Below are 11,260 nucleotides of genomic sequence, written 5' to 3'. Positions count from 1 at the left end.
GAATCATTGAGTTTCTTCTCTCTTGGTTCGTATCTTTGGGGTGATGTGAAGCACTTTCGCTCGTGTGAGAGCCGAGTTGTGGAGAACGGCACAGGGAGTGGCACTTTTCTGCGACGTGATTGCACTGCTTTAGAAAAAATCCACTTAGCCTCCCGTGAGCTTCCGTTTTAATGAAAATATACCACAAGTCGTTGTTTTTAAATGTCTGTTTTTTCCCCTGTGAAGTTCATCTGAGGTGCAATCTGTGGTTTCACTCTCTGAGGAGCAGAATTTGAATATTTAGTTCCCTTTGTTGCTGACAGCCTGACCTACTGACTGACTTCACTGGAGGGAAAGATGGATGGATGGATGAAGTGGACAATGGGCCGATGAGGAGCAGGCCTCTGGGTGGGTGGTTGCTCGGGAGGTGAGGGGTCGGGGCAGGTCGGCGAGGTCAAGGCACGCGGGGTCCCACCCCTCTTCGCCCATTGGCCCGGGAAAAAAAAAAAGGAGTCCTGTGCAGCTTTGAAGCCCTGAAGTGGACAGAATTCCACCACGGACATGGGGATTGTAGCATGTCATTTGTAGGAAATTTTGGCGAGATGGTGTTCGTAAGCTCCTCTCCCTTTGATCGTGAAATTACAGGTAACAGGTAACTGGAAAGCCTCAGTCAGCCGACAACCAGCGTCGATTTAAATTTAGAGGGAGAGGAAGTCCTTCTTTTGATTTGATGTGGGGGGAATTTAAAGAAGATGTTTAAAAGTGATCAAAACTTTACAATAACCGAACGGTATTAATCTTGTGTTCAAACCCCAAACAAACTGATTTTAGATTCTTCAAGTTGCTAAATCTACCAAAAGTGTGCCGGAGATTTGTGGAAATGCGTATAAAATATTCCGATAAAACAGCACAGCAAATACAGAATATGTGTGATTCTGTTCGACAAAGTCAATCTCACATGAGATAAAAATGAAAACGTTTTTTTAAGGGGTTCGACTGCGGTCCCACGTTGTCGTACCTGCAACACATTTGGGGATTCTTACTTCTTCTGACAGACATCCATCCCCAGTTGAACTGGGGGAAGCTCATAAGACATTTCAGACTCATGAAGTCAGCCAGCAGGTCATTTCAAAAGTGCTGGTATTTATTGCTCATGTTAATGGCCGAGTGGTTCCTTCCCTTCGTTCTTTCTCTTCTACTTCTCCCTCTCCCTCTTCTTCATCTTTTTCTCTTCCTTCTTCTTCTTCTCCTCCTCTCCCCATCAGGCATTCCAGGCTTGTTTAAATAAGGCCTGCCTGGGCGCGGGTGGATTCCCCTCTGGCCCTTTGCCCTTTGACCCAAAGTGCATTCCGTATGTAAAGTGAGGAATTCCTCTGAAGTTCGGTTAATGGGGTTGAGTTTTTTTCATCCTTTGGACCCTGCGCAGGCGCTCGCCCGGCGGTACTCTCGGCTTACGGATGAGGTGCGTTGTTCATCGGTTAGGAATCGATGTCTCCCACGAGCAGATTTGGAGCTTCAATAAAACTGCGTGTGATAATCCTCTGGGATCATGACTAATTGATTTAATGGAGGGTTTTGTGGACGTGGAGGGGGTTGTGCGCTCTGCACAGCAGCTTGAGGCAAACGATATATTTGGGCTGTATGAATAAAAAGAAGGGGGTGTGAAATCACAAGGTATTATGTGCAGTTTGAAGATTAAACTAATGTTGTGTTTTTTGACCACATGGCTTTGCTGGTGAAATTTACATTGTGGAAACACGCGGCGATTTTCCTGCTTACGGTTCCGTTCTGAATCCGTGCTGAATTTGCAAAAGGAAAAGTTATTTTGTAACACACTTATGAATGAAGCCGTTCTTTTCAGCACGTTTAATCCCCTGCAGAACACACGATTAAACGCAGGCGGCTTCAAATTTGAAAAAAATCTAGACCTGGACATTTAAAAAAACTATATATATATATTTTTTTTTTTTCATTTTGTTAAAATCATCTTAACTTCCCCAAATACTGAAGAGGTGTTAACTGCTAATTCAACATTTTCTTCCAGCCAAATGTGTAAAACTATTAAACTCACCCAGAGATGAGGAGTATTGCAATGACACCAAAACCATATTTTATTATGTTATTCCAACTACATCGATGCTTAGTAAAATAATTAACTTCAGGTGTAATGTTTAATGACTTCACACTTTACATTTCCGGCTCTTTGAACTTCTGGGCAAAATTTTAACATTTTCCGTTGCACTTCCCCGATTAAAATGAGGGGAAGTGCAACGGAGCCACCGGAGCTCCTGGATGGAGAAGTGTATCTGAAGATGGATCCTGGGTGGATGTTCTTCCTTCTGTTGGAGTCGCTGTAAACGGCTGTGCCACCCACACAGCTGGAATGTCATGCATGCAGTCCATAGAGTCTGTTTCAAGAGGGAGGCAGAGGGTGGGGGGGGAGAGGAGGGGAGACCTCTTTGGAAAGGCCAGGATGCACGGGGGGCGGGGTGGGGGGGGGCCTCGGCGCTCGAGGTGGGGTCTACTACCACTGCTATTGCTACTTCATGAAAAAAGATGAAGCAGCACTGCCCCCCCCCCTCCTCAAGAAAAAAAAACCCTTCTCCATTAACCTTTTTTTTTCGTGGTGGGAAATTATCAATGACGATCCATCACGGTTGTTTGGTCTTGAGAGGAAGGAGGGGAAATGCCGAGAGAGACGTGGGATGGGGGGTTGGGAGAGGTTAAAGGGCAGAGGAAGAAAGGAGGTACATTTTCGGCGGATGGGAGGTTGGAAAAAAAAAACGGAGGGAACAATAACTCCCATGTTTAAAGGGTTTTTTTTTTTCTCAGCCCCCATGACACCTCACACAGGCAGCAGTTTAAAGTCAGGCCGTGCAGCAGGGAACGGGCCCTTTGTGGCTCTTTCCCCCTCGGGCTCTGTTTCAGAAGAAAGGCCCTCAAAAACATTTGTTTTGTGTCTCTTTTCATTGTTTATCTCGGCTCCTTCAAAACACTTTTCCATCAATATAGCTTCTCTTATCTATATTTTCCTGTCGATCAAGCCTGATTAACAACATCTGCTGCCAGTGACTTTGTTCAGTAAATATAAAATGTATTCTCATAAAATGCTACCAGAACAGGAAAAGTTGCAAAAAAAAACCTAACAAAACAAAACTCATGTACCTAAAAAAAATCTTTAAACTACATCCGATGAAATTCCCTTATTTGGTTGGTTAAACTTCTCTAAAAGTTTCCTTTAATGCACACTAATCACACAATTGTTTACATCAATTTAAATGTAGATTATTGATATGAATGTAAATTATTTGATTGTAAAATGTTAAAGCTATGTAGGATCTTTAAAGTTGGCATTTCAATCAGGAATTACATAACATGGAATTTGTTTGGTGGATCTCAATGAGAACAGGAAACTTTTAGAATTCATCATTAGTATTTTTGAATGTTTTCAGCAATTAATTACAAATTATTTACTGCCAGTGGGATTTTCCTTTTTTAATGAATGAAAAACAAACGTCAAGGTTTAACAAAGGAAGCGATGTAAAAGGATTTGAAGGAATTTGATTTGTTAAAAAAAATTGTTTGATTACCTTACTGCATTTCGTTGCCTCCGTACTTGTACCCTGTGCAATGACAATAAAGTTGAATCTAATCTAATCTAATCTTGTTCAACTTGTTTGATTGGATAATATTTTGTTCAAAAGTGTAATTTATTTACCATTTTAATGACAAAATCTGCTCCTCAAAATCTGAAAGTATCTCTGAGTAGCTACTTATAGATGAACAAAAATATGTGATAAACCGATATTGAGTTTATTGTATCAGTCATATCAATAAATCAACATATGAAATCTTGTTTTCCTCCACGGAGTAATTTATTAAAAGGGAAATCCACTGAAACCATTGAACGACAACCCTTCTCTTTAAATAATTTGTATTTACATATTAAACATTTTGACAGTTTAAAGGGACATTTCCAAGGTTGTTGCTAGGATTCATTTTTATTATCTATTAAAGCAGATATTAAATCTACAACCCAATGCTGTGCACCTTTTAAAGCTTTTTGAAATTGTTTCATCTCAAGAATGTCATATAATCTACAAATATCAATGTATTTACCTTCACATACAATGGGTTCAGTTATTTCTATAAACCTCATCCTTCTTTTTTGGTGAAGGTACATGCTGATAATCAGATTCTTATATGTGTATTTAAGATTCATTCAAAAGCCTTATCATGAAGCCACTTTAGCAGGAATCTAATTCCTGCCTGTCTTTCATTAGTTTATGAACCATGAAAGGAATTCTGAATATGAAAACAGAAGATATAATAAATATAATCAAATTAAATGCCAGTTCCAGAAGTCTCCACTTCCCCTTTTAATCAAACACTCTGACAGGAGACTCTGAGCCTATAGTTGGATGAGGGTCTTTTTGTCGGAGGGGACATCGCTGCTCCAAACCGTTACCGGGTCCATCCCGCCCCGCTTTACGTTAAACTCTTTTTTTTTTTGCCAACTGGCTGCACAATCAGATCCCTTGTGAGTGGGCTGCGGTCGGGTGGATGTAAGGGGAGTAAAAACAAAAAAAAATGGGCCCTCTCTCACTGGATAATGCCATTATTTCAGCTCCTCTGGCCAGGAATGCCAAATTTCACAGCCCGCTACTCTTCTCTGTGCGTCAATCAAAGCTTCGCAAGGGGCCGAGGCGTCCATCGCCCCCCCCCGTTTGATCTGACCCGACCGTTAATCCCTCACAAACCGGTTCATACGTGCTGCCTCCGCGTGCGCGAACCGGGACCGTTGTCCAACTTTGACAGACATTTGGTATTTTTTCGTAGTTGACTTTTATTACGAGTTTGCACGCAGTTCGTCTTATAGTGCGTTATTAGAGACGCATAGATCGGAATCAAGCGCCAACTGCGCCTCCGCGGTTCTGTAATTATATTAAGATGGACTCTTTTAAATAAATCTCTACAACGAGGCCTGGTCCGCTGCCTTCATGAGAAACGATAAACCGGGTTTAGTCCATATTTGAACGGGTGAAAAGCAGTACTTTCCCTCCGGATGTCAATTAGACGCTAATTATAATCCCCTTGCACAAAGGGTTTTTTTGCGCCAAAAAGTAAATAAAATAATTAGTGGTCAAGTATCCAGATGAGCTGGGTGCGGAAAGGGGGAGGGGTAGGAGGGGTGGGGGAGGTGGAGGGGGTGGCGGCAAGGGTGAGAAATTTGTGAATGGGACACAGTTAATCAGGTATTCGTCGTGCGGTGTGACGCTTCCCCCGCGCGCAGCCAATCCCGCGCGCGCTGCAAATGTTGAACACGCCGAAAGCGAACCAATGGCTCCTCACATGGCAAAGACTAGCGCAGGAAGAGGCCAATCAGCGGGAGGCATGCAAAGCGAGGAATCCGCTCCGGCAGCCTCTGAATGTCAACTAGTCAAAGATGGAGTCCGGATCCGAGAGGCCGTGTGCTAGTGCGCGAAGACTTGCGATTTTTTTTTTTTTCCTTCTTCTGCTTTTTTTTTTTTCGTTTCCTCCCTGCGGAGTCTTTGCGCGGCGCACGTTGGCTCTCTTTCTTTTTTTGCGCTCGCGGCGTCTTTCAGCGGCGACGACGCGAATCCACGAAGCGGCGGGACTCGAACGCGGGTGTTTGGCGGAGGGAGGGTGGCTCCTCTTTGTTTGACCGACAACTTTTTCCCTTCTCTTTTTGGCCCGTAACGGATTGTCCCTCCCTTGGCTCGATACTATTCGTGATTCTGGTGGAGGAGGTGGTTGTGCAGAGGGAGGAGGAGGAGGAGCAGGAGGAAGAGGAGGAGGAGGAGTGGGAGGAGGAGGGGGTGAGGGTGTCCGCTGTGAGTAGGAGCCGTTTTTTTTTTCTTCTTCTTTTTTGCGTAAATTGTCAGGAGCCCCGCACAAACTTGGAAGTTGCGCAGGTCGACACGCAACGGCTGTTTTGTTGTGCGTGTGTTTTGTTGTTTGTTGTGTTTTTGTTTTTAAAGCAATCGAGGCGCAGGAAACTGTCACGAGAGTTAAGAGTCCATCTGGAAGCTCGCTCCAAAACTTGACCAGGACAGACGGATCCTGCTCCTCCCTCTTTTGTTTGTGTGTGTGTGTGTGCGTGCGCGCGTGTGTGTGTGCGTGTATGTGTGTGTGTGTGTTGGGGGGGTTACCGTAGTGCAATGTGTCTCCGAGGGTGAATGCGTTGCTTCTAACGTGCGCCGAGGCCGCACACGGTGATGCACCGCGAAGAAAAGCGCCCACGAACAGGTAACAAAACAGCAACAACAACAACAACAACAACAAAACCCGCAACCTTTATGGGAGTGATGGGACCGACACGAGAGAGCTGCGTGCTGCCGGAGAGATTCCCCCCCTTTTTTGTCCCTCTCGTGGTAAAGTATGTTGTGTAACGACGCGTTGATTGTGCAGACTTGCGGGACCTTCGAGGCTTTGATGTGTTGCTACAAGCTCGTTGAGTCGTTTCCCCGGAAAAAGGGGAGATGCACTTTTTAAGTTTTTGGTTGAAAAAATTGTGTTTTGTATTTGTTTAAATGCGGCGGTGCTCTGCGTGCGTTCTACTACTAAAAGTACATCATGTATTTGATAGATCAGGTACGGAGAGGGCAACGTGTAGTTATCGAAGTCTTTGGGAGTTTGCCTCCCCCCTCCTCCTCCTCCCCTCCTCTCTTGTCTCCCCCAAAATTAGAATGCACGTCATTCACTGGAGAGAATAGTATGAGCCCACATGCTGGGAAGTACCCAGTCTCCCAGGGAGAGAGTAACCAATGCTGCTTAATTTAGGAAGTTAAACTCCACCTCTGGACGGTTAGATTGTTAAAACTGAAAATGTCCCTCTGTCGTAGTGCGGTAAAAAAAAAAGGCTGTTTTTTTGTTTTGTCAGTTTGATTAACAAGTTCTGATGCTTCCAAAATAAAAGTACACTCTGGGGGTTTATAGTCTGATGGTGTTTGGTGTTGTTGTCCACTGCCCTTTTCCTCTTGCACTACTGGACATTGAGATGAGCAGTGCAATATTAAAAGGGCATTGGCTGATGGAACAGAGACACACCTGAAACGCCTCCACACGTAACCTGAAACATGGAATCATCAGGCCCGAAAACAATCTTCCATTTGTTGCTGTTCTTTATTTTGTAGCAGATTTAAACGGTTAAACACGTGATCTGAACTTTACATTTCCGGTTTTTAGCACGCTTACTTCAATTCAATTAAAATGTCAACACCCACGTCTTTCTTTTTTCGTTTCTTTTGTCACCCCCCCCCCCCCCACCCCATTTCATCCAAACAAACAGCACCGTTGCTTATTTAAATGCAATTGGAGTTTGGCAGCGAGGACGGGCCGTCCCCACGTCCACGCGCTGACACATGCTGAGGTCAGCTGCTTTGACAATGTTGCACTACTGTACCATCCATTCTAGCAGTGCAATAGTATTGTCATAGCATTTGGCCCCCAGCTCACACTAAACTGCTGCTAAAGGGCCCCGTTTCAAATGGGTTTGTGTGGAGAGTGGAGCCGATGACTGACAGCAGGTGGTGGCGCGGCGCTAACCCCCCCTCCACCCTAAACTGTTTACCCACTTCTGTGTTTACACAGAAGAGTCGACGCACATTGGAGGCCGAGTAGCGGCTCGCGACCGAAATTTCACAGGACACGAGCGCGTCGAACGGGCGCCAGTTTTTTCCGAAGGGAAGAGAACAAATGGCATAACGCCTTTGGCCAAACCGTGGGATTGATTTTCTGTTTTGTTTTGTCCATCTCGTGTGGTGGCTGCATTGATTTGAAGTAATCAGTCGGCCATGTTTTATTTTACAACACGGCTCATTATGCGAAGTGACCGCCGGGAGGGCCGATCAATAGGTCACGACTTACCCTAAACTTTTCGCTGGATCTTAAAGAGTGTTCTAGCGAAAGCGTTCTCCGACAACCTCACAGTCGTTCGTTTCTTAGCGGCGGCCATTCCGCTGCGCTCCTGGTCTTCACCTGTTTGTCGTTTTGTCGTCACGCCAAACACTGCGTCGGTGTGCGACGGTGTGCGTCGTGGTAAAATAAGCAGATGGAGAAGGGAAGGGGGAAAAAAAGTGGGCGGGTGAGGTCAATGTGTGTTTTTGAGCATCCTCCGTTGCAGCAGGTCGACGGGGGGAGGGGAGGTTAGGGAGGAATGTAGGGAGCAAGCCCCCCCCCCCCCCCCCCCCTTCGCCTTGTGCCTTCTCCTCTGTGTGTCTTTTCCTTTCTGTGTTGAGATTAGGTGTCCCTGCTCCTGTGCGCGCGCCTCGTGTTTGGACCATAAGGCAAGCGAGTAAAGAGGTTTGTTTGTTTTGATGACTGTCGGTGGACCCTCCCCCTCCCCCCCGGGTGGGAATGTTTAACCACACGGTCCAGTTTGCTGTTGCGAGGTGCAACGGGAGGACATAAGTCACTATGTCCAAAAAAACGAAAGAGGACAAAACTCGTTCGGGTACATGCTGCAAATTCTTGTTTCAGGTGGAAGTGGTTTGTGGTGTAAAAGCCGGTGTGTCTGTGTGGATTTTAAAAACAAAATTAAAAAAAGGTGTTCTTTTGATTTTTAGAAGATGGAAAAGTGCATTAATGTGATTGCACTCTTGAGGGGAAGGCAAAAAGGAGACCTCAGCCACTCGACTGTGTGAAATTCTCCCCGAGTAAAGAACGTGACTTGTTTAGGCTTGCTTGCAATGCTTGCTGGGAAATCCTGGAATGTGTGGAATGGGGGACGGTGGTGCTTCTGCAGTTATCTCACTGCGTAGAGCAGCAAGTACCCTGCAACGAAAACCCAACATGTCAGCCGCGCTTTCTCCTCAGCCGCTTCTTAATGTGCAGAAATACCGGCATCTGCATTTCATTAAGTGCATTAAAAGAAACTGCGCAGGAAATGTTTTTGTTTCTTTCCTTTCGAGACGTGTCATTGACCCCATTGTCCTTGGGCGGATGTGTTCTCGTTACACGGTAGTTAATTACGCTTTTTAAAGGCACAGATTGATTCGCTGTTAGACGATGGTTAAAAAGGAAAAACAAAACTGTCATTCAAGTACATGATTTTTACGTAAAATGTATATCAGTTAAATGTGTTTTTAATAAAAGTATATGTGGTTTATGTGACATTCCTCATGAGGGACAAACCGCTGTTACTGTTCTCTGACACCCTTTATCTGAATAAAGATGATTCAATTAAAGTTTTCAGTTCCTCACTTTTTTGGGGGGGGGGGGAACAAATAAAAGGTCATGTTTGAAATAAATAAATTGTTTGGTTATAAGATCTAAAAGAAAGCGACACAGATATAGCCAATCAGGAACCTTGAGGCCTAACTGAATTTTACATTAAATAATTAGAAAAATGAAAAAAACAAGAATATAAAAATGTTATTAAAGTTCTATTATATTGTTGAATTCCAGGCCTAACAACGGCCCACTAGGTTCAGCAATATATCATCTAAGTGTGAATGAGTGCATCGTTACAGTTCTCAGATCAGTTTTGATTCATTAAACTCAATAGTCTGATTTCATAGCTCAATACATCAATTATGTGCAGGCAAACGTTATTCGAACACGGGCCAATTTATTTTGAAACCTTGAGGAACTCATAAAGTTCAAACTGCATTTTGAGAAATTGTAAAAAGAATAATGTCACATTCATCAATATGCCTGTTGGATGTAACGCTACAGAAAATGTACAATTTTGAAAATGCGTCTCTGTGGAAATTAATATCACAAATCCTTTACATTGCTGATAAACAGCCTCCTCTTCCTAGTTCATGTTTAATACCATCATCAAAAGTGTGATTAAACTGTATTATTTTAAAGTAAGCAGACATTTCTGCACTGTGACACGTGGGGGAAACTAAGTCACAGCAGAGAGAAGCTGATCCTTGTCACACTTCTTCATACGCTGCATGAGAGAAGACGGCGGCTCTGACATCACAGTAAATGTACGTTAAATGTCTGTGTGAGTCTGTCAGGAGCGGCTCTACAAGTCGTTTCCTACGGTTTCTGCAACAATTTGGTTTCACGAGATAAAACGAAGACACGCAGCCTCAAATCAGACGTCCTCAACGTCTCCACTCTATAGCTGAGCCGTCAGGACAGGACGCTTAGGAGAGAATCAGTTTAAATCACATGTGGACTAGTTTGCGTTACTATATGTTTCATAAAACATCAGTTTATGTGGAGAAGTAGTAAATACACGTGATCTAGTGGAGAGCAGGTGAGAAAATAACACATGACAGATGAATGCAGACTTGTAAAAAGAACATATTCTCACACATTTATATGACTCATGTCAAAGGATCCATAAACAACGGTATGCATTTAAAAATTGTTTCTTGTTTGAATTCTTGTCACTTTAGAAAACACAATTAATGGAATTCAGGATCTTCCCTCACAGGAGCTTAAGCCAAAGTTTGAGGTGTTTTCCCGACATCAGCGGAGGCTTCATCAATATCAGATATGACAACGATGCTACATTTGTATTACTTTCTCTCCAGAGTGAGATGCGGGTCACATCTATAACACAGCTTCAGTGGAAACGCACTCTTCAGCCCTGCAAGAGCAACCGTCACTTTTTCCTCTTGGTGATCACATGCGAGCACTGATACCGCAGCGACCAGAGAGAGACACAAATTCCACTCGGCTCTTTCTTGATAAAGGTTCAGTTCCGTCAGAGCCAAAAGGGAGAACAAGTGAGAGATACTGTGTGTGTGTGTGTGTGTGTGTGTGTGTGTGTGTGTGTGTGTGTGTGTGTGTGTGTGTGCAATTAGTACCTCACAGGTGTCTGTGGACATGACAAGGCCAAAATAAGATTAGTTTAATTCAAAAGCAAGCAGCAGTTCATCCTGCCAGTGGATAAACTGCCGTATTCGTTGCTTTTAAACACACATTTCTTACGTTTTTTTTCTAGTAAATGCTTTGAAGTTTAAACAGTAATTTGTGTTATAATTTGTTGAGAGACAGATCTTTGTTTAGTCAGTTTTTCACTTGTTCATGGTTTTCAGCCAGCTCACACGGCCGATGGGGCTGAGCGGAGTCTGTTGGAGAGGTGATTCTCTGCCATCCAGTGGACAGCAGATGTAGTAAAAAAAACATCTTATTTCTTCATGTTTTAAATTGCCGTGTCTTTAGATTTCTAGCTGTTAAAATAGACAGGAAAGGAATTTATGATGCTGAAACATTGCATTTGAAAAGCTGTTTTTACAAACTGGTATCCTGGTTAATCCACAAGTCTCCCTGGGACCAATTTAAATTGGACCTA

The sequence above is a fragment of the Gasterosteus aculeatus genome, chromosome 14, assembly GCF_964276395.1.
Source record: "Gasterosteus aculeatus chromosome 14, fGasAcu3.hap1.1, whole genome shotgun sequence".
Lineage (NCBI taxonomy): Eukaryota > Metazoa > Chordata > Actinopteri > Perciformes > Gasterosteidae > Gasterosteus > Gasterosteus aculeatus.
The sequence above is the reverse complement of the archived record's forward strand: the minus strand, read 5'-3'. Positions refer to the sequence as shown.